The sequence below is a fragment of the Protopterus annectens genome, chromosome 4.part1 (genome assembly GCF_019279795.1).
Source record: "Protopterus annectens isolate FY-2018-M chromosome 4.part1, PAN1.0, whole genome shotgun sequence".
NCBI classification, from domain to species: Eukaryota; Metazoa; Chordata; order Ceratodontiformes; family Protopteridae; genus Protopterus; species Protopterus annectens.
The window spans coordinates 825,630,937-825,655,443 of NC_056734.1; the positions used below are offsets into that span (position 1 = coordinate 825,630,937).

General features: G+C 45.5%; 1 protein-coding gene across 1 annotated transcript in view; it reads left to right on the forward strand.

Moving 5' to 3' along the window:
* The window catches only part of LOC122801319 (autoimmune regulator-like), a 452,484-nt gene that overhangs the window by 300,704 nt on the left and 127,273 nt on the right, over positions 1-24,507 (forward strand). The gene's annotated exons all lie outside the window — the stretch shown is intronic.

The following is a 24,507-nucleotide window of genomic DNA, read 5'->3' on the forward strand; positions in this document are numbered from 1 at the left end:
CTGAGGGTCATGCTGCCCAACACTAGAAGTCTAAATCTCAAGATGCACTTGCTCGAAGCATTCCTCAAAATGGAGAACATCGACATTTGTGCTGTAATGGAGACCTGGTTTAAAGCAGCAGAAAGCACCCCTGTGCTACCAGGCTATAACTTATTCCACACCTTTCAGCCCTGAAATATGGACCAAAGCTCCAAAGGCTGTGGTGTTTCTTTATTTGTGAAGGATATGCAGACCTCCAGACTAGCAGCCCAGCATAATGCATCTGAGATACTTCAGGTACAACTAACATTGAGTAAGTCTGTGATCCAGGTCATAGCCTGCTGTAGGTCCCCAACCATGTCCCTAGACTCTCACTCCATGTTCCTAAGCACCCTTGAATCTATCAAGGTCCAACCCAACACTCTCATATTAGGAGACTTCAACTACCCCTCCATCAACTGGGAAAACTACTCAAGCACCAATGCACTGGCCCAACGCTTCCTGGAATTCATCAATTCCAATGCCCTGGACCAGCTCATTCTTACCCCCACTAAAAAAAGCAACATCCCTGACCTGGTTATTACTAACATGGGCAACCATTGCTCTACACCAATAGTCAATTCCTCCCTGGTTAGATCTGACCACAGACTAATCACCATGGAAATCCACATTTTGCCCACACCCCCCGGCAAAAGTATCCACCATGAAAAACTTCTCCAAAGCTAACTTTGGACTCCTAAAAACAGAGGTGGCTAACTTCACGGCACCCATGTCAATGGAAAATAGATGCATGACTACCGAATCATACACCAATGCACGGTACGAACACATAACATAAATGCATGGAACTAGCCATACCCAACAGAACCAAGAAGCTCTCCTCCAAAAAAGGAAGCCAGTCTGGTGGTCCCCTGCCATTAATAAACTCTACAACAGAAGGAAGAAACTGTTGCAGAAAAAGGTGAATTCACAAGACTGGAAAAATTCCATTATTAGCCTCAACAAAAAGTTGAGATCCCTCATCAAAACCTCCAAAGCCAACTATGAAGGCAGAATTGCTGCAGACACTAAAAACAACCACAAAGCCTTTTTTATTTATATCAAGATTCTCCATGACAATACCCAGATTTGCTCTGAGTTACTGAATAATGGTACCACCTATACTGAGCCAACAGATATTGTCAACATACTGGCCAACAGATTCAGTGCCAAATTTACCCCCCCCCCCCAAAGAACCAATTTCAATGCCAGAAGAATGCCAGGCACCCTGCATTACTGCAGCACAGGTTAAAGCTGCATTGTCTAAGGCCAAGAATACAGCTTCCATGGAACCCAACAATGTCCCTGGCTGTGTTCTGCATGAATTACAAAGTGAACTGGCACCACATCTGCTCTGTTCAGTCACAGCCTCACCTCAGGCTTTGTCCCTACCAAATGGCACACTTCTACAGTCATCCCTCTCCATAAAGGGGAGCGACTACAGACCCTGTAAATTAACGCCCCATTAGCCTGACAAGTCTGATATGTAAGGCTATAGAGAGCATCATCATGGACCTAATTAACAAGGATATAATGAATCTCCAAACTCCAGATCCCACACAATTTGGTTTTGAGAAAGGTAGATCATGCCTGCTCAACCTAGTTGATTTCTTTGAGTCAGTCACCAGGATGAAGGTAAGGCAGTTTATACAGTCTACCTCGATCTGGCCAAAGCCTCTGATACCATTCGTCACCAGGAATTATTGATAAACTCACCAAACTAGGCATCAATCCCTATATCATTAGGGGGTTGCAAATTGGCTCACAGATAGAACACACAGTGTGAAAGTAGTAGACTCCAAGTCAGACTGCCGACCAGTCATGAGTGGAGTCTCACAGGGATTGGTCCTGAGTCCTCTCCTGTTTAGCATCTACTTCTCAGAAGTCCAGGCCAACACGGAGGGACTCTGCTTGACGAAATTCACGACTGGAAGCTGGGAGCCATTATTAACTCCCCAAGTGATGCAGACATCCTACAGAAAGGCCTCACTGAGACCAATGGCTGGTGTCAAAACTACTGCCTTAAGCTTAATGCCAAAAAATGCGTCATCATCCCCTTTGGGAAAAACTCAGTTCCCACTAATTACCACATCAATGGGAGTCCACTGAACACTGAAGGCATTATAAGAGACCTGGGGACACAGGTTGACAGCACACTCTCTTTTTGCCACCACATTGCCACTGTGGTTAGAAAGTCCTTCTATGTGGCACATCTCATTACCAAGGTGTTTTGCATCCAGGAAGAAAGAGGTCATCATTTCTCTCTACTCTTCCCTCATTAGACCAATCATAGAGTATAATGCCCCATTTGGCATGTATGTCACTAGACACCTGCAACAGCTGGAGAGGCCGCAAAAGTACCTCATGAAGAGGATCCTAGGTCTGAAACACATGTCCTACATGAACAGACTTAAAAAACTCTAGCTGGCGGGGGTGGAGCCTAGATGGCCAACTGAGAGCAGTGAATTTTGAGAGCTCCATAAACTAGTATAATAATATAGGAAAATGTTATTATTTTCAATTTTAAAGTGTCAGAAATCTTTAGATAAACTACTAAACTACATAAATATCAATTTTGGTGGAGATATACAAACATTTTCCTGTCAAGTAACTTGGAGATATATTGAGTCAATGAATATGAACAACTCAAGGAATTCTCATCCAGATGCTGCTTTGAAAAAAAAGAACTGCAATTGATGACATCTACCTTACAGGAACAATTTTTGGAGATGGATGGCTTTAAAAATTACTTAGAAAACCTCAAATTAAATTCTCAAAAACAGACTGATACTCTTAAGGAACTATTACAGCAACACCATACAAAAATAACAAATATAGAGACTTCTGTAAATGACATTGAAGGGAGACTCAAAGAAGAAGAATTCCAAAAAGAATTTCTGCTTAAACAAAATACATGGCTGCTTAACAAAATAGATGACTTAGAAAACAGGGAAAGGAGAAACAACATAAGGATCTTTGGTCTGTCTGAAAACACTGAAGGAGAAGACATTGGGCAGGATTCATGATGGTTTGCATGGAGTCTAAGAGTAGTGTAAGACTCCATGCAGCCATCGCTATCCAGGAACAGCCTGTATGTGCGTGTAAGAGAGCACCTAAAATGGCTCTTACACGGATAGGGCGTGGATATGCTAATTACCTCACTTGCAGCCGAAAGGCATGCAAATGAGGTAATTTTGTGATCCAGGAAGCAGAAACCCGCCCGTGTAAGAGCCGTGTTATCTGCAGAAATGTACTCAGGTGATAACTGAGTATCGTTCTGCAAATAACACAATGGAGCCTTGTCAGCTCCAAATAAAGGTTGCAAATGTTCCAGGCAGCATGCCAATGGCCAGATATGTGGCCACTGGCAACGTACCTCGATGCAAAAATAAAATAAAAATGGTTATGTTTAAACAATGTTTAAATGTAGCGCAGCGCCGCGCAAACGGGCTGCGCTATAAAAAAACAGAAAAATAAAAATTTTAAACCCACAAACGTGGGTTTTATGCAAAGCATGAATTTACAATGTAAGGGAATAGCAGGCTGAAAACAACATGGCCACCGAGTAGGGGTTGCTAAGGGGGGAAGCTGAGTGTAAGACATGTAACTAAGCATTAGTAGGCAATCCTATGTAAATGAGTGGTAGGATAGTGAATCGTACTGTCACATAGCAAATGAGCACATTCCGTGCAGTGTAGGAGTAGGATAAGGGGGAGTAACAGAGTAAGAGATAGGTAACATCACAGGGGGGAATGTATGAAAGAAATGAAGCTCATTGGAGCACAGTAGCATGTGAAAGATGTCAGTCACACATCATGGAAAGAGGAGTGTCAACAAGTAGGCATGGGAAAGCCAAGAAATGGAAGGTGCACACTATGGATAACACCAAGATTTCTTGCTGAAGGCATCTTGTGTGGCAGCTGGTAGGCACAAGTAAGATAGAGTGCGCGCGTGTAAGCATGAGTGCGCGCGTTTAAGACAGAGTAAGCATGTAGGAGCCTGTTTAAAGACCTGTAAGCTTGTTTGCACTGGTGTGTGTGCGTTTTAACCCGAATAAGCAGATTGTAGCCCGTCTAAGCATGTGTGCACGCGTGTTAGCCGCTGTGAGCGTGTTTTCGCTGGAATGCGCACCGCTCCCCCCTGAGGAAACAGAAGGGAAAAAGGAAGCAGGAGAAATAGTAGGAAGCTAGCAGGGAATACTGGCAGAGCTAGCAGGTGAAAACAATCAGAAGCAGGCAATTTCACAGGCAGAACAGTAGCCCAGCCCAGCACTTAAAACTCTGCAAACAACAGTGCAGTATGTTTCTCTCAAGAGACACTGCAACAGAGGAGTAAGCTATTAGAAGTGAAAACTGAAAAAGCTTCACTCAGACCAAAAATGCTAGGGGCTGCCATAGCTGTTATAAGGAGACATATGCAACTTGCTGAGGGTGGTGACTATGCAAATGCTGCCGGACAACCAACAGTGAGGAAACGGAGAAGAGTGTACAGGCCCAGGGTCACCTACCAGGGGTTACATGAGCTGGAGATAGTGGAGCGCTATAGAGTGGACAGAGACCTCCTACAGCAAATTGTTGAGCTGTGCAGGTCACACCTCACACACAGAACCAACAGAGGGGAACCCATCCCAGTGGAAACCAAAGTATGTGTTGGCCTAAGAATACTAGCAACAGGTACCTTCCAGAGACCAACTGGTGATATGATGGGGATATCACAGGCAACAGCATCCAGGGTACTGCACCAGTTCCTGGATGCCATGTCAACACATGTCGGTGATCATGTATATTTCCCCAATACCCGTGAGGTATTGGCCAGCAATATGCATCTCTTCCAGAAAATAGCGGAATACCCTGAGGTAGTGGGTGCAATAGACTGCACGCATATACGCATCAAAGCACCAGCTGGTGAGTGGGGTAGGGCCTACATTATCCGCAAGGGCTTCCCCTCCATCAACTGCCAGGCAGTGTGTGATGCCCAGGGCATAATAATGAATGTGTGTGCTGGCTGCCCTGGAAGCTATGATTCCCATATCTGGCATTTGACGCAGCTGTACCAGACATTTGCCAATGGGGACATCCCACATGGTCACTTAGTGGGGGATGCTGGCTACGCACTGGAACCGTGGCTGATGACACCCATCAGAAATGCACACACACCTGAACAAGAATGCCATAATGAGGCACACGCACAAACACGAAATGTAATCGAGCGTGTGTTTGGGCTGCTCAAGTCATGGTTCCAGTGCCTGGACATATCTGGTGGAGCCTTGCAGTACTCACCAAATACATGTACCCAAATTGTCATGGTATGTGCTATGCTACATAATATGATTCTGCTAAAACAGCTGCAGCAGGACCAGCATAGGGCTGGGCCAAACAGCCCCCCACCATTGCCAAGCCAACCACAGGCAGAGCGTGACTTGGAGGAGGAACAACCTGAGCCTGCCCCAGTAGGCAGAAGGAGGCGTGCCCAGTATGCCTTGGCCTTGGCAAAGAGGCAACGCATAGCACATACACTGGCTCAGTAGGAACCCTGGAAATGATACCTCTCTCTGACTCACACATAGAGTAAAAGGGATGCCTAAGGTGACACAACCTGCTTTCAAACATGTACAGGGAGTGTAGTATGCGCATCCAACATAGACAGCCCTGCAAGCACCACCTGAGGCATGATTGCCGTGTGTTAAGCAATGTAACAGCATGTAGTATATGCAAACTTGATGACCCTGACTAACATCCTACCCTCACCAAGCATGATGCCACAATATGAAGACAAGATGATCAATTACAATAATTGGCTTAAGTATTGCTGTTAGTCAAAGGGGGTCCAATGTGTGTCAGCCTGGGATGATATGCTGAGCAAGACATGATGCTCCACCTGCTAGGGATGGCGTGCACCTATCACTCCTGGCCTTTTGGATACTGGCAAAGGCTGTTGTCACCTCCACCGTGCCTTGAATAGGTAAGGCTCAAAACACAAACCCACCTCCATAGGTATCACAAGGGATATGAACCTAGACGTAATGCTACCCAATGCCAGAAGTCTAAACTGCAAGATGCATGCAGTCCAAACTCTCCTCAGCATGGAGAATGTTGATATCTGTTCTGTAACAGAAACCTGGGTCAAGGCTCACAAGAGCACCCTAACACTACCAGGTTACACCTCATACCATGCTATACAGCCTCAAAACATGGAAAAAACTACAAAAGGAGGGTGACTATCAATAATTGTCAAGGATAACCACACCCCCAGGTTGGTACCATAACAAGAAGCAGCATGGACTATCCACGGGCAAGTAACAGTGGCTAAAACTGCCTCCCAGTTTGTAGCCCGCTACAGACCACCCTCCTAATGCCAGGAACCACACTTGGCCTACTTCGGAACACATGAAAATATCAAGGTCTCTCCAAACAACATTATATTGGGTGACTGAAAATACTCAAACATGGGAGCATTATTCTAGCTCCAACACCCTAGGCCAAAGGTTCCTAGAATTCATAAACCAAAATGCTCAGGAACAACTTACCACTCCCACAAGAGGGGTAAGCATACTGGGTGTGATAATCAGCAACATGGGTACTCTATGCACAGATGACAAGTGTATCCCTCACTGGTAAGATCAGACCATAGAGTAATCACACTGGATATTCACATCCTGACCCCAGTCCCTGGGCAGAAAACCACAGTGAAAAACATGTGTAAAGCAAATGTTGCACTCCTCCAAACTGATGTGGAATCCATTAAAGGCCTTGTGCCTGTGGAAAATATGGGTCACACTTCAGAACCCTTTATAAATGCATTCTATGAACACTTTCAGGTATGCATGGATTATGCAATCCCAAATAAAACCAAGACCCAATTCCACACACGCAGGCATCTGGCCTGGTGGACCCCAGCCATTACCAAACCATGCAAGAGAAGGAGGAAGCTACTACATGATAGAGAAAAACCCAAAAAGGGAAGTAATCTCTGATCAGTATTATGGCAAAAAACTATGGCCACACATAAAATCCACTAAGGCCAGCTACAACATGTTGAATCTGGGAATCTTGAGGCAATGTTACACCTGCCCCATGTACACAGACAACCCCCTCCTCCCCCCAACAAATACAAATATATGTGAGAGATGCAACTATTTACCCAAACTGGAGGCCGAGCTCTCTCAACTCAGTACTGGCAAAACCAGTCAGGAGGAGAATGTAACCACACACACCGCAAACCCAGTCTCACAAAGACCTATCACAACTGCAAACCAAAGACATAAACACACAAAAACATTCCCGGAGGCTATAATTAAAAATCTACCAAATCAACAGAGGCCTCCAAAGCAGACACCCAAGCAACCACTACCTCAAAACATAGCACATGCAACACATAGTTCACAAAGTCAGTGTGCCAAACAGTCACAGCCCTTAAGGACAAACAACATGCCTGATACACTTGTAATAGGTGACTCCATAGTCAGACAAACTGATGTCCCGCTCACCAGACTGAACAAGGAAAAGGTTACAGTAAGCTGCCTGTTGGGCGCTACAATTGGCCACATAACACAAGCACTCATGTCACTCCAAAGCAAGTACAAATATGACTCAGTCATTGTCCATGCTGGTGTGAATGACCAGAGACGTACCTTCCTGGACTACATGAAAAGAGACATAGAGGAGCTCTCTGATTATGTAGCTCAGGCCGGTATGACCCTGACCCTGAGCAGCATCTTACCCTCACCAAGAATGATGCCACAGTACAAACATAGAATAATCAGCTATAACAATTGGCTCAATTACTGCTGTCATTCCAAGGGGATCCATTGTCTGTCTGCTTGGGATGACATGCTTGACAAGCCACACTGCTTTGCCAGGGATGGCTTGCACCTGTCACCCCTGGGCTTCTGGATATTGGCTAAGGCTCTTGACACCTCCATAGTGCCTTTTGTAGGCAAGGCTCAAAAGACAAACCCACCTCTCTAGAAAACATAAGTGGAAAAAAAATAAGGGTAATGCTGCTCAACGCCAGAAGTCTCAAACTCAAGATGCACGCTCTCGAGGCCCTCCCCAGTATGGAGAACATCGATGTCTGTGCAGTGACGGAAACCTGCTTCAAGGCTCCTGAGAGCACCCCAGCACTACCAGGTTATATCTCATATCATGCTTTCCGGCCCCAAAACCTGGACCAAACCACAACAAGAGGGGGAGTATCCACATTCATCAAAGATACCCACACCTCTAGGTTACTGACAATGCATGAAGCATCGGAGACCATCCATGTGCAACCAACTGTAGGCAAAACTGCTGTACAGTTTGTAGCATGCTACACACCACCCTCTCAAACCCAGGAACCCCACTCAGCCTTCCTGAAGACACTGGAGAGTATGAATGTCTCTCCAAATACCAAACAAGGTACCCACAAATTACCACATAGGTGGTAATCCATTACGTACGGAAGAAGTAATCAGGGACCTAGGGACACAAGTGGACAGTAACCTCTCATGTGACACTCACATTGCAAGGTGGCTAGGAAGACCTTCTATATCGGCCACCTTATCATGAAAGGATTCACATCTACATCAAGAGAGATCATTGTGCCCCTATACTCTTCTCTTATCAGGCCCATAATTGAGTACAATGCCCCATTTGGGATTTACCTTACCCGACCCCAAAAGTACCTCACCAAGAGGATAAAGGGTCTCAAACATTTGTCATATTCTGCCCGGCTGAAGAAACCCCAGCTGTATTCAGTCACATACTGCCTGCTCAGAGGCGATATATGCCCGACGTACAAGGCCATGTCCAATCCAGAATTAATGGACATGCTCCACCTCAGAAAATCCAAATCCATCAGAGCCGCGAGAGCGAGAGATTTCAACCTCAACACATCAATAAATAGGATGTGCTGGAGGGACAGATTCATAACCCAGAGGCTCCCTACACTCTGGAACAGAATCCCAGTCCATGTTAGGCAGAGCCCCTAACTGACTCTCTTCAAGAGGAATCTTGACGAGTGGATGGGAGATTGTAGATTTACACCGGGGGTCATCACTGTGTCACGTCTAGACGAGGCACAGTAAAGTAAACCCTAAATGGGCATAATATTCACATTGCAAGGGGTGGCGAAAGCCACACACACTCTGGCTAGGCTTATAAATGCCCTAGGGCAGATAGCCTAGTATGAACCTATGAAGATACAAATTGTACAGGACACTAAGGATAATCACAAGGCTTTCTCAACTGATGGTAGGAATTCACAGATATGCTCTGAATTACTCAAATATTACAAACAATACACCAAACCCACACACATTGCCAACATCCAACCTGACAGGTTCAGTGCAACCCCCCCCCCCCAACCACCAAAATGCCAAATATCTATCCCAGCAGAGTGCTGGCCCCCTGACATTGCAGATGCTGAGGTAACAGCCAGCATCTTCAAAGCAAAACACACAGCATCAATGGTACGAGATGGTGCCCTGGGCTGCGTCCAACATGAACTCCAAGAAGAATGGAACACCAAATAACACTACTGCTCAATCTCAGCCTTGCCACAGGATAGGTACCCAAAGAGCAGTGTACAGCAACAGTGGTCTGTCTCCACAAAGGTGGTGCCTGAATGGATACTGCAAACTATCACCCCAGAATCCTGACAAGCTTGGTCTGCAAAGCTATGGAAAGGATCATCATAGACCTCAGAAATAAAGATATTGGGGATCTACAGACACTGGACCCTACCCAGTGTGGCTTTCTTAAGGGCAGATCCTGCCCCTTAAACATGTTTGACTCATTTGAAACAGTCATCAAGGCCATTGATGAGGGGAATGTGGTCCACACAGCCTATCTGGACCTTGCAAAAGCCTTCCATACAATACCCCACTTGTTCATTATAGATAAGCTCACCAGCTTAAATATAACCCCCTATGTCAGTTGATAGGTTGCAAACCAGCTCAAGGACAGAACTGACATGGTCAGAAATGCTGCAGCCATGTCAGACTACAAACCAGCTACAACTAGCATCCCACAAGGCTCGGTCCTGGGACCTCCCTTGTTTGGTATATATTTCCCATAGGTACAGGACAACATGGAAGGACTGTGTCTGAACAAGTTTGCAGATGACTACAAACTGGGCACCATATCTGACCCTCCAGCTGACACAAGCATCCTACAAAAGGGCCACATAGAAACAGACAACTGGTGCCAGAGCCATGTCATCAAGCTAGATGCAGAAAAGTGTATAGTCATCCCCTTTGGAAAAACAGTAAGTGCCCACCAATTACCACATAGGTATTAACCCATTAAGTACTTTAGAAGTAATAAGAGACCTGGGGACACAAGTTGATAGATATCTTGCATTTGACATCCATGTGGCTGTAGTGGTTACAGAAACATACCATATACCCACCTAATCATGAAGGTATTCACTTCTAGATCAGGGGAGGTCATCATGCCTCTTCAGTCATCCTTCATCAGCCTCACAATTGAGTACAATGGCCCCTGTGGGATGTACCTCAGCAGACACCTCCAGCAACTGGAAAGACCCCAAAAGTACCTCACCAGGAGGATCAAAGAGCTCTAACAGATGCCATTTGTTGCCTGATTAAACAAACTGCAGCTCCACACAGTGTCATACTGCCTGCCCAGAGGCAATCTGTGCCTGATGTATAAAGCCATGTCCAAGCTGGAATCAATGAACATGCTGCACTTTGTAAAATCTGAATGCCAGTGAGCTATGCACATGAGAGACCTGAACCCCAGCACTGACATAAATAGGACATGCTGTAGTGATTGATCCATAACCCAGAAGCTCCCTCCACTCTTGAGTAAACTCCCAGTACAGGTTAGCCAGAGAGTCCCTCATTGACTCTCCTCAAGAGGAATCTTGATGAGTGGATGGGAGATGGTAGGTTTACCCTGGGTATCACTGTTATGTCATGGGTAGACTGAGGCACAGTATACTAACCTTGAAATATGTCATGGCAAACTCCAGTTACAATGTGTGTTGAAGGACAAACACACTCTCTGACTAGCATTAGAAATGGCCTAGGGCACATAGCTAGTGTTTGTCAACGTCCACCCAAGTTGCGGAATACACTACCAATATTGGACAAGCCTGGTTTATGTAGTCCATATCTGAACAAAATGCAACATGGTCATATTTGCACAACTGGCCCTTAACCAGTCTGGTGTGCTCACTATGAATATTTAAAGCAGTGATAGGACTGAAACCCAGGATACTGTCCACCACAGTGAAAGTACTGAACCAGGACACTATACGATATTAGTGTTTGGTCAGTATGAAAGGATGTTGACAACTGTATGCAAACTATCCCATGGAAACCCTGCAGGCACAGTATAATCCCTGTTGGGTTCAGACACAAAGCAGTTGGGCAGTAAGAACACAACATGACTTCCAACACACAACTATAAATATGAAATATTGTTGAAGTTCACACACAACCACAAATGTGGTGGACCTCAGATTTCAACATATGGAAAGCTCACACTGGGCATGCTTGCACACTTTGATAAATGAGACATATGTCAGGCAACAAGCCATGGAAAGCCTGAACTGGGCATTCTCACACACTTAGGCCATGTCTCAGTTTAGCAGTTGGCCACACATATCTGGCATTTGTATGTGTTAAGTCAGGAACCTCCCACAATACAGCAATCTGCCCAGTGCACACAATTAAATTACAACAGAGACATAAGTAAAATAGTGGATCCCTCTCATATTCAAACAAATTCCACAGATGCACAAGTTGTTCATAGAAACAGGGAAAGCTATGGCAATAAAGACCTGCAAACAGTTTATCAGCAACAAATATTGTGCATCTGAAAATTAAACATATGTGTGTAGAGGTCAATACTAGGCTGTTTGCCCTAGGGAATACATAAGCTTAGCCAGAGTGTGTTTGGCGTCTGCCTCCCTAGTACAGTGAGTACTGTGCCTCTGTAAAGTAGGTCACAGAAGGCACCGTTTAAGGCTAGTGTGCTGTGCCTCCATCAAGCAGGGACACAATGGAGATCCCAGGGGTTGAATTTGCAATGTCACATCCATGTGGCTGGTGTTTGCTGGAAGAGGGTTGGCGAGGACTTATAACAGTAACTGGGTGTCAATTACAGACTGAGGGGAGCCTTATCTGCTGTGTCTGGACAATTTCACTGTCAACACTTTGAAGTGATGATTTTGAGGGATTGAAGTGTTTTGCCAATACTGTTCAGAGATGTCCTCCCTCTGTGGGATATTGCTCTGTAATGTATTAGCTCCCTCCTTCTGTTGTACAGCTTATATATGGCTGGTGTACATCAGACAGGTCTCCTGTTGTGGAGGAGTCTTGGGTTTATTTGGGATAGCATGATCAATGCAAACCTTCCGGATGCTCATAGAATGCAATTGTCAAGGATTATGCAGAGTGTCCTGTATAATCCTCAAGCATGGGTCCTTTGAAGTCTTCCACCCCAGTCTTCACAAGTGCAAAGTCTGCTTTTGATAAATACTTTGTTTGCAGTGACTTGCTTGCCTGGGGGTGGGGATGGGATATGGATGTCCAGGGAAAGTTGGTTATGGTCAGATATTAACAATGGTGGTCTACCTCTGGTGTGGAACATAGAGTCCCCATGTTGCAGATGGTCGAGTCCAATATGTATTCCCCCTTGTGGCTGTGGTGATTGGTCCTGCCATAGCACATGGATTCACAAATTGTAGTAGCTGTAGGGTGATGTTGTTGAGGCCTGAGTAGTTCCCCCACTCAATGTACCTGTACCTGAAGTTAACCACTGTAATGGTGTATGTGAACACCTTCATATCCTACACTGTTCCCAGGGAAGCAAAGTGTGGTTCCTGGATATGGGAGGGGTGGTCTGAACTGGTTGTTTGTGTGTTACAGGTCCTGTGGTCACGAAGCATGGTATAAAACATAACCTGGCAGTGCTGATGTGCATATGTGACCCTGAAGTAGGCGTCTGTTAATGCATATATATGCTATCCCCCTTACTGACAGATAGTAACAGATGTACATACCTCTTTTTAAATAATGATGTCAGCACTCTATAAATACTGCAGGAAAAGAAAAGATTCCCAGTAATTTGAATAGTGTGCTCCGCTAATGTGTCCTTTTCAAGTGTCATAATATAGTTAGGTAGGGGTTTGAATCCTGCAAATGCGGAGTGTGTGTGTGATTGGGGAGGGGGGTTAGTGTGTGTGTAATTCTGTTTGAAAGAAATGTCCCTTTTGGCAACTAGAAGAACACACTACATGATGTACATTCCTCTTTCTAAACACTGATGATGTCAGCACCCTATAAGTATAGCAGGAGAAGGGAAATCTTCCAGTAGTATGAATAGTGTGCTCTGCTAATGTGTCTCTGTCAACTGTCATAACATAGTTAAGTAGGGGTCTGAATCCTGCAAATGCTCAGTGTGTGTTTGTGGGGGGGTTTAGTGTTTGTACAATTCTGTGTGAAAGAAATGTCCCTTTTGGCAACTAGAAGAACACACTACATGATGTACATTCCTCTTTCTAAACACTGATGATGTCAGCACCATATAAGTATAGCAGGAGAAAGGAAACCTCCCAGTAATACAAATAGCGTGCTCCACTAATGCGTCTCTCTCAAGTGTCATAACATAGCTAGGTAGGGGTTTGAATTCTACAAATGCTGTGTGTGCAATTCTGTGTGAAAGAAATGTCCCTTTTGGCAACTAGAAGAACACACTACATGATGTACATTCCTTTTTCTAAACATTGATGATGTCAGCACCCTATAAGTATAGCAGGAGAAGGGAGACCTTCCAGTAATGTGAATAAGTTAGGTAGGAGTTTGAATCCTACAAATGCTCAGTGTGTGTGTGCAATTCTGTGTGAAAAAAATGTCCCTTTTGGCAACTAGAAGAACACACTACATGATGTACATTCCTCTTTCTAAACAATGATGATGTCAGCACCCTATAAGTATAGCAGGAGAAGGGAAACCTCCCAGTAATGTGAATAGCGCGCTCTGCTAATGTGTCTCTCTCAAGTGTCATAACATAGCTAGATAGGGGTTTGAATCCTACAAATTCCATGTGTGTTTTTGTCACACAGTTTGTCCATGTGTGTTGGGTGTTGCTCTTAATATTGTATGACATATATTATGTCAGTAATTTCAATGCACACGAGGTATGTGTGTGCCACATAGACATATGTACCTGTGACCTTAAATAGTTCCCATGTGTGAAGCCTGCCTCATGTGAATACATGGAATTTGCATTACACAACTTTTTGACTGTGGTTTTCTGTGCAGGGGCTGTGGTTGGTATGTGAATATACAGTGAGAGTAGTCTATGGTGTCATCTTACCAGTGAGGGATACACTTCTGGTCTGGAGCATATAGTCCACATGTTGGTGATGATCAGGTGCAGCATGTTTTCCCCTCTTGTGGGAGTGGTAACATGTTGTTCCATAGCATTTGAGTGTATGGATTCTAGGAACCTTTCGCCTAATGTGTTGGAGCTACAGTAATGCTCCCAGTCTATGTGTGGGTAAATGAAGCTGCCTAATATATTGTTGTTTGGAGACACCGGCATATATTCATGTGCTCTTAAGTAGGCCAAGTGGGTTACCTGGGTTTAGGAGGGTGGTCTGTAGCAGGCTATGAACTGGAAGTCAGTTTAACCCACTGTTAGTTGCATGTGGATAGTCTGTGATGCGTCATGCTGTGGCAACAACCTAGGGGTGTGGGTAAAGGTTCATACTAGGCTATCTGCCCTAGGGCATTTATAAGCCAAGCCAGAGTGTGTTTGGCTTTCACCACCCATTTTAAATTAATGTTGCTATGCCCTTTTTCGAGGTTAGCATACTGTGCGTCTGTCTAACAGTGACACAGAAGTGATACCCGGGGTAAACCTACGATCCTCCATTCACTCATCAAGATTCCTCTTGAAGAAAGTCAATGAGGGACTCTGCCTAACCTGTACTGGGATTTTATTCCAGATTGAAGGGAGCCTCTGGGTTATGTATCTGTCCCTCCAGCATGCCCTATTTATGTCAGTGCTGAGGTTCAAGTCTCTCGAGCGCGTAGCTCGATGGGATTTGGATTTTCTGAGGTGCAGCATGTCCAATAATTCCGGGTTGGACATGGCATTATACGTCAGGCACAGATAGCCTCTGAGCAGGCGGTATGCCACTGACTATGGAGTTTTGTTAACTGGGCAGCATATGGCATCTGTTTGAGCCCTTTGATCCTCTTGGTGAGGTACTTTTGGGGTCTTTCCAGTTGCTGCAGGTGTCTGGTAAGGTGCATCCCAAAAGGGGCATTGAACTCAATTATGGGCCTGATGAGGGATGAGTAAAGAGGCACGATGACCTCCCCTCATCCAGATGTGTATCCCTTCATGATTAGGTGGGCTATATAAAATGTTTTTCTAACCACTTTGGCCACGTGGTTGTCAAATGAGAGATTGCTATCAACATGGGTCCCTATGTCCCTAATTACTTCTTCCGTACTTAATGGATTACCACCTATGTGGTAATTTGTGGGCACTTTGTTTTTTCCAAAGGGGATGACTATACACTTTTTGGCATTTAGCTTGAGGCCATGGCTCTGGCACCAGTTGTCTGTTTCTATGAGGCCCTTTTGGAGGATGGTTGTGTCGGCTGGAGAGTCGATTATAGCACCCAGTTTGCAGTCATCTGCGAACTTGGTCAGCCACGGTCCTTCCGTGTTGGCCTGTACCTCTGAGAAATATATACTGAACAGGAGAGGTCCCAGGACTGAGCCTTGTGGGATGCCACTTCTAACTGTTTTGGAGTCTGACATGGCTCCAGCAATTCTAACCATGTGGGTTCTGTCCTTGAGCCAGTTTGCAACCCATCTAGTGACATAGGGGTTTATATTTAAGCTGGTGAGCTTATCTATAATGCCTGAGTGGGGTATTGTATTGAAGGCATTTGCGAGGTCCAGGTAGGCTGTGTGGACCACCTTCCCCTCGTCAATGGCCTTGGTGACTGTTTCAAAGAAACTGACCAGGTTTAAGAGGCAGGATCTGCCCTTATCAAAGCCGAACTGGGTAGGATCCAGTGTCTGTAGGTCCCCAATATCTTTATTTATGAGGTCCATGATGATCCTTTCCATAGCTTTGCAGACCAAGCTAGTCAGGCTTATGGGGCAATAGTTTCCAGGATCCGTTGAGGCACCACTTTTGTGTAGAGGGACCACTGTTGCTGTCGCCACTCTTTGGGTACATATCCTGTGGTAAGGCTGAGATTGAACAGTAGTTTTATGTTTGGGTTTATCTCATCTTGGAGTTCATGTAGGATGCAGCCCGGGACACTGTCTGGTCCCATTGATGCTGTGTTTTTTGCTTTGGAGAGGGCGGCTCTTACCTGAGCATCTGAGATGGCAGGGGGGCAGCACTCTGCTGAGATAGATATTTGCCCTTCTGGTGGGGAGGGGGGGAGAATTTTGCGCTGAACCTGTCAGCTAGGATGTTGGCAATGTCTGTGGGTTTGGTGTATTTTTTGTCATTTTGGACTAATTCTGAGCATATCTGGGAATTCCCACCCATGTTCCTAACATAACTAAAGAAAGCCTTGTGATTATCTTTAGTGTCCTGTGCAATTTTTCTCTCAAAGCTGGCCTTAGACAATTTTATGAGTGCCTGTAGTATTTTGCTAACACTGATCAGAGATGCCTTCCCTTTTTGGGATTTTGCTCTATCATGTAGTAGCTTCCTCCTTCTATTGTATAGTTTGTTTATGGCTGTGGTCCACCAGACAGGACATCTGCCTTTGGAGGATTGGGTCTTGGTTTTATTTGGGATTGCATGATCCATGCATTCCTGAAGGTGTTCATAGAATGCATTTATAAAGGATTCTGCAGTCTGGGCCGTATTTTCCACAGGCCCGGGGGCTTTGAAGGATTCCACCTCGGTTTTGAGGAGTGTGAAATTTGCTTTAGAGAAGTTTTACACTGTGGTTTTGTGGGCAGGGGGTGGGGTCGGGATGTGAATATTCAGTGAAATTAGTTTATGGTCTGATCTTACCAGTGAGGGATACACTTCTGGTCTGGAGCATAGAGTCCCCATGTTGGTGATGATCAGGTCCAGTATGTTTTCCCTCTTGTGGGAGTGGTAACAAGTTGTTCCATAGCATTTGAGTTTATAAATTCTAGGAACCTTTGAGCTAGGGTGTTGGAGCTAGAGTAATGCTCCCAGTCTATGTTTGGGTAGTTGAAGTCCACCAATATCATGGTGTTTGGAGAGACCTTCATATTTTCCAGTGTTCTCAGGAAGGCCAAGTGGGGTTCCTGGGTTTGGGAGGGTGGTCTGTAGCAGGCTATAAACTGGAAGGCAGTTTTACCCACTGTTAGTTGCACATGGATAGTCTCTGATGCTTGTGCTGTGCCACCAACCTGGAGGTGTGTGTATCTTTGACTAATATTGATACTCCCCTCCTGTTCTGGTTTGGTGCAAGTTTTGGGGCCCGTGAGCATGGTATGAGGTATTACCTGGCAGTACTGGGGTGCTCTTGGGAGCCTTGAACCAGGATTCTGTTACTGCACAGATATTGATGTTCTCCATGCTAAGGACAGTTTCCAGTGCATGCATCTTGAGGTTTACACTGCTGGCGTTGAGTAGCATTACTATCAGTTTCTTATCCCTTGTGATACCTATGGAGGTAAGTTTGTCTTTTGAGCCTTGCCTAAAAAAGGCGCTATGGGGGTAGCAAGAGCCTTTGCCAATATCCGAAAGTCCAGGGGTGACAGGTGCAAGCCGTCCCTAGCAAAGCATCGTGGCTTGTCGAGCATGTCATCCCAGGCTGACAGGCATTGGATCCCCTTTGAATGACACTGATACTTAAGCCAATTGTTGAAATTGATCATCTTGTCTTCATATTGTGGCATCATTCTTGGCGAGGGTAAGATGCCACTCAAGGTCAGGGTCATACCGGCCTGGGCCACATGCTCAGAGAGCTCCTCTATGTCTCTTTTCATGTAGTCCAGGGAGGTACATCTCAGGTCATTCACACCAGCATGGACAATGACTGAGTCATATTTGTACTTGCCTTGGAGTGACCTGAGTGCTTGTGTTATGTGGCGGATCCTAGCACCTGACAGGCAGCTCACCGTGACCTTCTCCTTGTTCAGCCTGGTGAGTGGGACGTCAGTATGCCTGACGATAGAGTCACCTATTACAAGTGTATCAGGTGTGTTGTTTAGCCTTAAGGGCTGTGACTGTTCGGCACACTGGCTTTGTGAGCTATGTGTTGCATGTGTTTTGTTTTGGGGTAGCGGTTGCTTGGGTGTCTGCTTTGGAGGTCTCTGCTGCTTAGGCAGATTTTTATTTAGAGCCTCCGAGTATGTTTTGTGTGTTTATGTGTTTGGTTTGCTGTCGTGGTAGGTCTATGTGAGACTGGAATTATAGTGAGTGTGGTTTCCTTTTCCTCCTGACAGGTTTCACCAGTACTGAGTTGAGAGAGCTTAGCCTCCAGTTTGGCTATATGGTTGCATCTCTCACATGTGTTGGAATTTGTTGGGAGGAGGAGAGGGTTGTCTGTGTACATGAGGCAGTTGTAACATTGCCTCAAGATTCCCAGATTCGCCAGCTGGACTGGAGAGGAGATTGACAACTGACCTTTGGACATGCTAGAATAGTATTGGGAATTCCTTTATAATTGACAAAAAGGGCCAATGGGGAGCAAGGTACTCAAGGGGAGTTTGTGAGGGTGTAGTGCTTTTAATTTGTTAGTGCTGACTTATATAATTGCTTTAGTGAGCAAGTGCCACGTAACTTAAATGCAATATGTTACAGGTAACTTAAATGCAAAAATGACAAACAGTAACTTTCTTTCAAGTGAAACAAGGAAATAAGTACAGTAAGCAATGCAGATGTCACTAGGGATCCACAGAAGCACTGAAAAAACGCGTTTTAGGTGGAATTAGCATTTCAGGGAAATAACAAGCAAACAAGCATGCAAACAAAGCTACATTCAACAGGCCTGGATCTAGTCTATGCTACAGCAAACAAGGTGTACCAATTTCAGTAAGAAACAGTTCAAATATGCAGGCACTATAAGCCTTTAACCAGAAATTCCCAGCTCAGAAGGGCAGAGTCCAGCCTCTCCTCCCACAAGAGTGCAGACCATGAACCTTCTTAATGTAAAATAACTGGCCTGAAGCCCAAGTGCTTAAACCAGAACTAATACACTTTTAAAATAACAGACACTGAGCCCTCAATCAGCAGTTCCCATCTTAGAAGGATGTAAGCTACCTGTCCTGCCACCACAGTATCCTTGACATTTAATGAGACTCACCCTCCTGTCATAGTTAGTTCCATGTTTTGGGGCTGTCAAGCATGGTATGACGTGTAACCTGGTAGTGCTAGGGTGCTCTTGGGAGTCGTGAGCCTGTTGTCTATTACTGCACAGATATCAACATTCTCCATGCAAAGTAGAGTTTGGACTGCATGCATCTTGCGGTTTACATGTCCGGCATTGAGTATCATTACTTCCATTTTCTTATCCCCTGTGCTACCTATGTAGGTGGCCTTGTGTTTTCAGCCTTACCAGCAGAATGCAAAGATGTGCAGACATTACACTATGGTAATTAATAGTGGTGTACAAAACAATACAATGACAATCCTACTGTTAATGCATCAGGCATGCTGGGATATACCCACAATGATATCATTACACTGTACTGTTAACAACATGATAATATTACTACACTTCTATGTAGTCACCCTGTGCATCAGCACCATGTTAACCTGTTCCTGCATCAATGTTACAGATTGCAGGAGGTGGCACAGTTTCATCATATGCACAGGATGTGTACTTGGTATGCCTGAGTCTGCCACTGATACAACCAATTGACATGTATCTGTGTGTGTGTGTTAGTGAGGGACAACAGTACAAGATGGGGCAATGTTGATGCGGTGTGTGCATGTATGTGTTAGCCCTAGGTGTTAGCATTATGCATGTGTGTATGCATGCACACAGTTCCACCTCGTGGCTGCCATATATGGGTGTTTGTGGACAGTCACAGACTGTACCTGCCAGGTCATACAGATCACTGTCTCTGGCCACGGACACGGTACCTGTGCCTGGCAGGGGTGCTACGGACAGTAGCAGGTACTAAGCCATACTGGGTACTGTCATCAGAAGCAGTTGGTTGATGACAGGACACATGTCCCTTCTGGGACTGTCCAGAGCCATGTGCACGTGGTCTCCTAGGGTGGTCTGATGACAGCAGAGACCCAGCATTGCTGGGGCTGGTACTGGCACTATGGGAGCGGCTGCGGGTTTGTTTTCATCTGCGACGACTGCCAGCTGCTGATGTTGCTGGCATACATCCACATCGACACCTCAACCGCCCTGCATTGCCCTGGCTCATGGACATGTAGTTGTGGAACAGATCTAATGTGTCCCCCCAACGTCTGTCAATGACCTCGATGAAATTACGGATGGCAGCTGCAACGTCACGCATAGTGTCATTCATAGCAGTGCGATGTGCTCTAAGCTCCCTCTGACCCTGTCTGGTGTACCGTTCCATATGTGCCTGTGTCTGCATTACAGCCCGGAACATAGCTGAGGTTGAAAGACCTCTGTGGGCACGTCTGACAGGGGCAGTACGACCACGGATGCTCCCACAAGAACCCCTGGACATCTGCCTGTGTGGTACCATGTCAGGACTCTGGCCATGGCTGCTGTGAGGGGATGCGTGTGCCACTGATACCACATTACCCTGGTCAATACCCACTGTATGCTGTCCCTCACCTAAGGACATTAGTGACAATGGATGTATTAGCAGGATGACTGTGCACATTGATGGGGTTGACTGCTGTGTACTGTTGACTGGCTGACCAACAACAGACCATGTCACACCTCCCTGTGCCATTACACATGTATCATCATTATCACTATCCCCAGCAGTGGCTTCAGGTTCCCTGCTGCACACCACCAGAGCAACACCAGAACCTTTGAGAGGAAGACAGGAAACACAGTTTACAATGTGTACACAATGTTACCACAGATGCACACGGGCACATGCACACGTGCACACATGCACACATGGGCACATGCACGCATGCACACATGGGTACATGCACACATGCACACATACACAAATGCACACATGCACACGTGCACACATGCACACTTGCACACATGGGCACATGTACAAATGCACACATGGGCACATGCACACATGCACAAATGCACACATGGGCACATGCACACATGCACAAATGCACACATGCACACATGGGCACATGCACACATGGGCACATGCACACATGTGCACAAATGCACACATGCACACATGGGCACATGCACACATGGGCACATGCACACTCCTCAGTACATGAGATACAAACACACAGACACAAACACACCTGCAATCCAACACATAGCAATACTGTTTGAGGGTATTATTACTATTATTATCATTAGTATTAAAAGTATTGTTATTACACACTCACCAGCATGGATTGGCTGCTTGCTGTTACACCAGAGGGACCTGCACAAATAAGACATTTATTGTCAGTGGGCACAACTGTGCCATTGATACTGTGAGTATGATACAGTACAGTTGTACAACAGTTGGCTTTCACAGGTCTACTGCTGAAATTGAGAATATCAATCTTGCACAATAATTTCCAGGATAATAGCTACAAACACAGTACACACCTCACACATGCATAAACTACCAGTATAGAGAACAGTCAACTATAGATATGGCATGTTACCTGCATGCTCCATGTCCACATACTGGGTGGCTCCAGCCTCCATCATTACACATGTCTGCGGATGTTGTTGTTGTTGGGCTGGAGCCACAACACTTAGGAGGAGCTCCTCCTGTCTGGTGAGGGGGGGGTGTATAGCTGCCCCACCACCTGTGGCAAGCTGTTGCCTGTGGATATCAGATGCACGCTGATGGACATTTCTAATTAAATCACTGCAGTGATGGCGTACCTGCTCATATGTCCAGTTATGCATGCCTATGTCATTTACCCGACGGACAAGGTCTTGCCACAATGTAGCCCTCTCCTGCTGGTTCTGGCTGGTGCGGGAAAAGAGTGTGGCAAAATCCCGCACCAGGCTCTGGTGTATCTCCTCATCCTCTGCAGCCGAGTGAGGGGTTGCGCTGGTGCACCATCGCCCTGGAAGGAAAAGAAAAATATGTGAGCAAGTAATATGGCACACATAATACTCTACTGTAGTGATATCACTGAACTGCTATATATAGCATCTGTCTGTCTATTGGGAGATACACATGTAAATGACCACATATCAGTGCTCAACCAACAACTGTGTGACAGTGCCTGGCACACTCCATACAACAAACTAGTATACACCAGCAGTCGGCACACTGTTTGAGGTCCAATGCACAACCTCACACTGGGGGTATGTATCAAGGTAATGGATGGGGAACATTGTCAACCCATACAATGCACGCAATGCACAGTTAAAATTTCAATGGTAATGCACCCTAGTTTTTGCGGCCATATCCCTACCTATACCGCAGTGATATACAGGGAACCACAGCACAACATATGGCAATGTAGTATGTTTGTATCCCAATACCTGACACATCTTTCTCTGGCCTCACACCAAGGACACACACTACCATGACAGACACAAAGTCATGCTGAGCAATCACACCATTACAGACCTTGCACACAGTCAGTGGCAAACTCATTCCACCTCACATAGTTGGTATTGCAATGAGTACATGTGTGTGTGTGCATTGTGTCATAGGTAGGTAGTATGCTATTGGCCCTGGGCCTACAGCAGCATACTGTTATGCTACCCTGCCCCTTGGGACACATGTAATGTGATTGTACTTGCTCCTGTCAAACAGTTACACAGGGTGACTCATATGGCATATTACCTATCTGCATAACATTCAACAAGGGTATGTCTGACATCTACTAATGAGGAGCCTTGCTTCTTAATGCTGGGTGGTTCACTCCAGTGTATGGCTATTTGTGGGTAGGAACCTGTACCTCCACCATGTGCTCTTTACTGCGGTGCCAAGGATGACAGACATAGGTCATTTAGGCTGGGGATATTGTGAGGTGTTACCATGGTTGTTGGACAACTGTTATGGGTGTGACTTAACTATGTATATCCAGCAGTGGTAACCTCTGTGTAGGTAGTATGAAAGGCACTCTATCTGTGGTTTTGTCAGTCACTCTGCATAGGTAATGTGTTTGAAGGCATTATCACTGTTTGTTAGGTATGACTGTGTCCTTCTCCCTTTCTGTAGTTGTCATGGGAGGTACATACCGTGTAGGACATTGTGAGGTGTAGAGGGGTACAGTGACCTACATTTCCCTAGCTGACACACCATTTGTGCTGACACGTACCATGTACAGGGATTACAAGACTAGTGTGCCACTGTGAATATGAAAGGGGAGGCTATTGTACACTTGTTTCCCATGTTCCCTTCTGACACATCCAGTAGTAGGCAGGCAACCACCTATGTGGTGGTTAGTGGTGACAGTGTTTTGGAATGGGGTATGGTACTCCAGTATCCACAATGGTGTTCAGTCCATGCCTTTGTCACCAGGCACCTGTTGCAATACATCTGCACACATGTGCCTCTCTCAGTATATATACATATATATATATATATATATATATATATAGAGAGAGAGAGATATTGCCCTATATCTATAATAATGCCCGAGTGGGGTATTGTATTGAAGGCATTTGCGAGGTCCAGGTAGGCTGTGTGGACCACCTTCCCCTCGTCAATGGCCTTGGTGACTGTTTCAAAGAAACTGACCAGGTTTAAGAGGCAGGATCTGCCCTTATCAAAGCCGAACTGGGTAGGATCCAGTGTCTGTAGGTCCCCAATATCTTTATTTATGAGGTCCATGATGATCCTTTCCATAGCTTTGCAGACCAAGCTAGTCAGGCTTATGGGGCAATAGTTTCCAGGATCCGTTGAGGCACCACTTTTGTGTAGAGGGACCACTGTTGCTGTACGCCACTCTTTGGGTACATATCCTGTGGTAAGGCTGAGATTGAACAGTAGTTTTATGTTTGGGTTTATCTCATCTTGGAGTTCATGTAGGATGCAGCCCGGGACACTGTCTGGTCCCATTGATGCTGTGTTTTTTGCTTTGGAGAGGGCGGCTCTTACCTGAGCATCTGAGATGGCAGGGGGGCAGCACTCTGCTGAGATAGATATTTGCCCTTCTGGTGGGGAGGGGGGGAGAATTTTGCGCTGAACCTGTCAGCTAGGATGTTGGCAATGTCTGTGGGTTTGGTGTATTTTTTGTCATTTTGGACTAATTCTGAGCATATCTGGGAATTCCCACCCATGTTCCTAACATAACTAAAGAAAGCCTTGTGATTATCTTTAGTGTCCTGTGCAATTTTTCTCTCGAAGCTGGCCTTAGACAATTTTATGAGTGCCTGTAGTATTTTGCTAACACTGATCAGAGATGCCTTCCCTTTTTGGGATTTTGCTCTATCATGTAGTAGCTTCCTCCTTCTATTGTATAGTTTGTT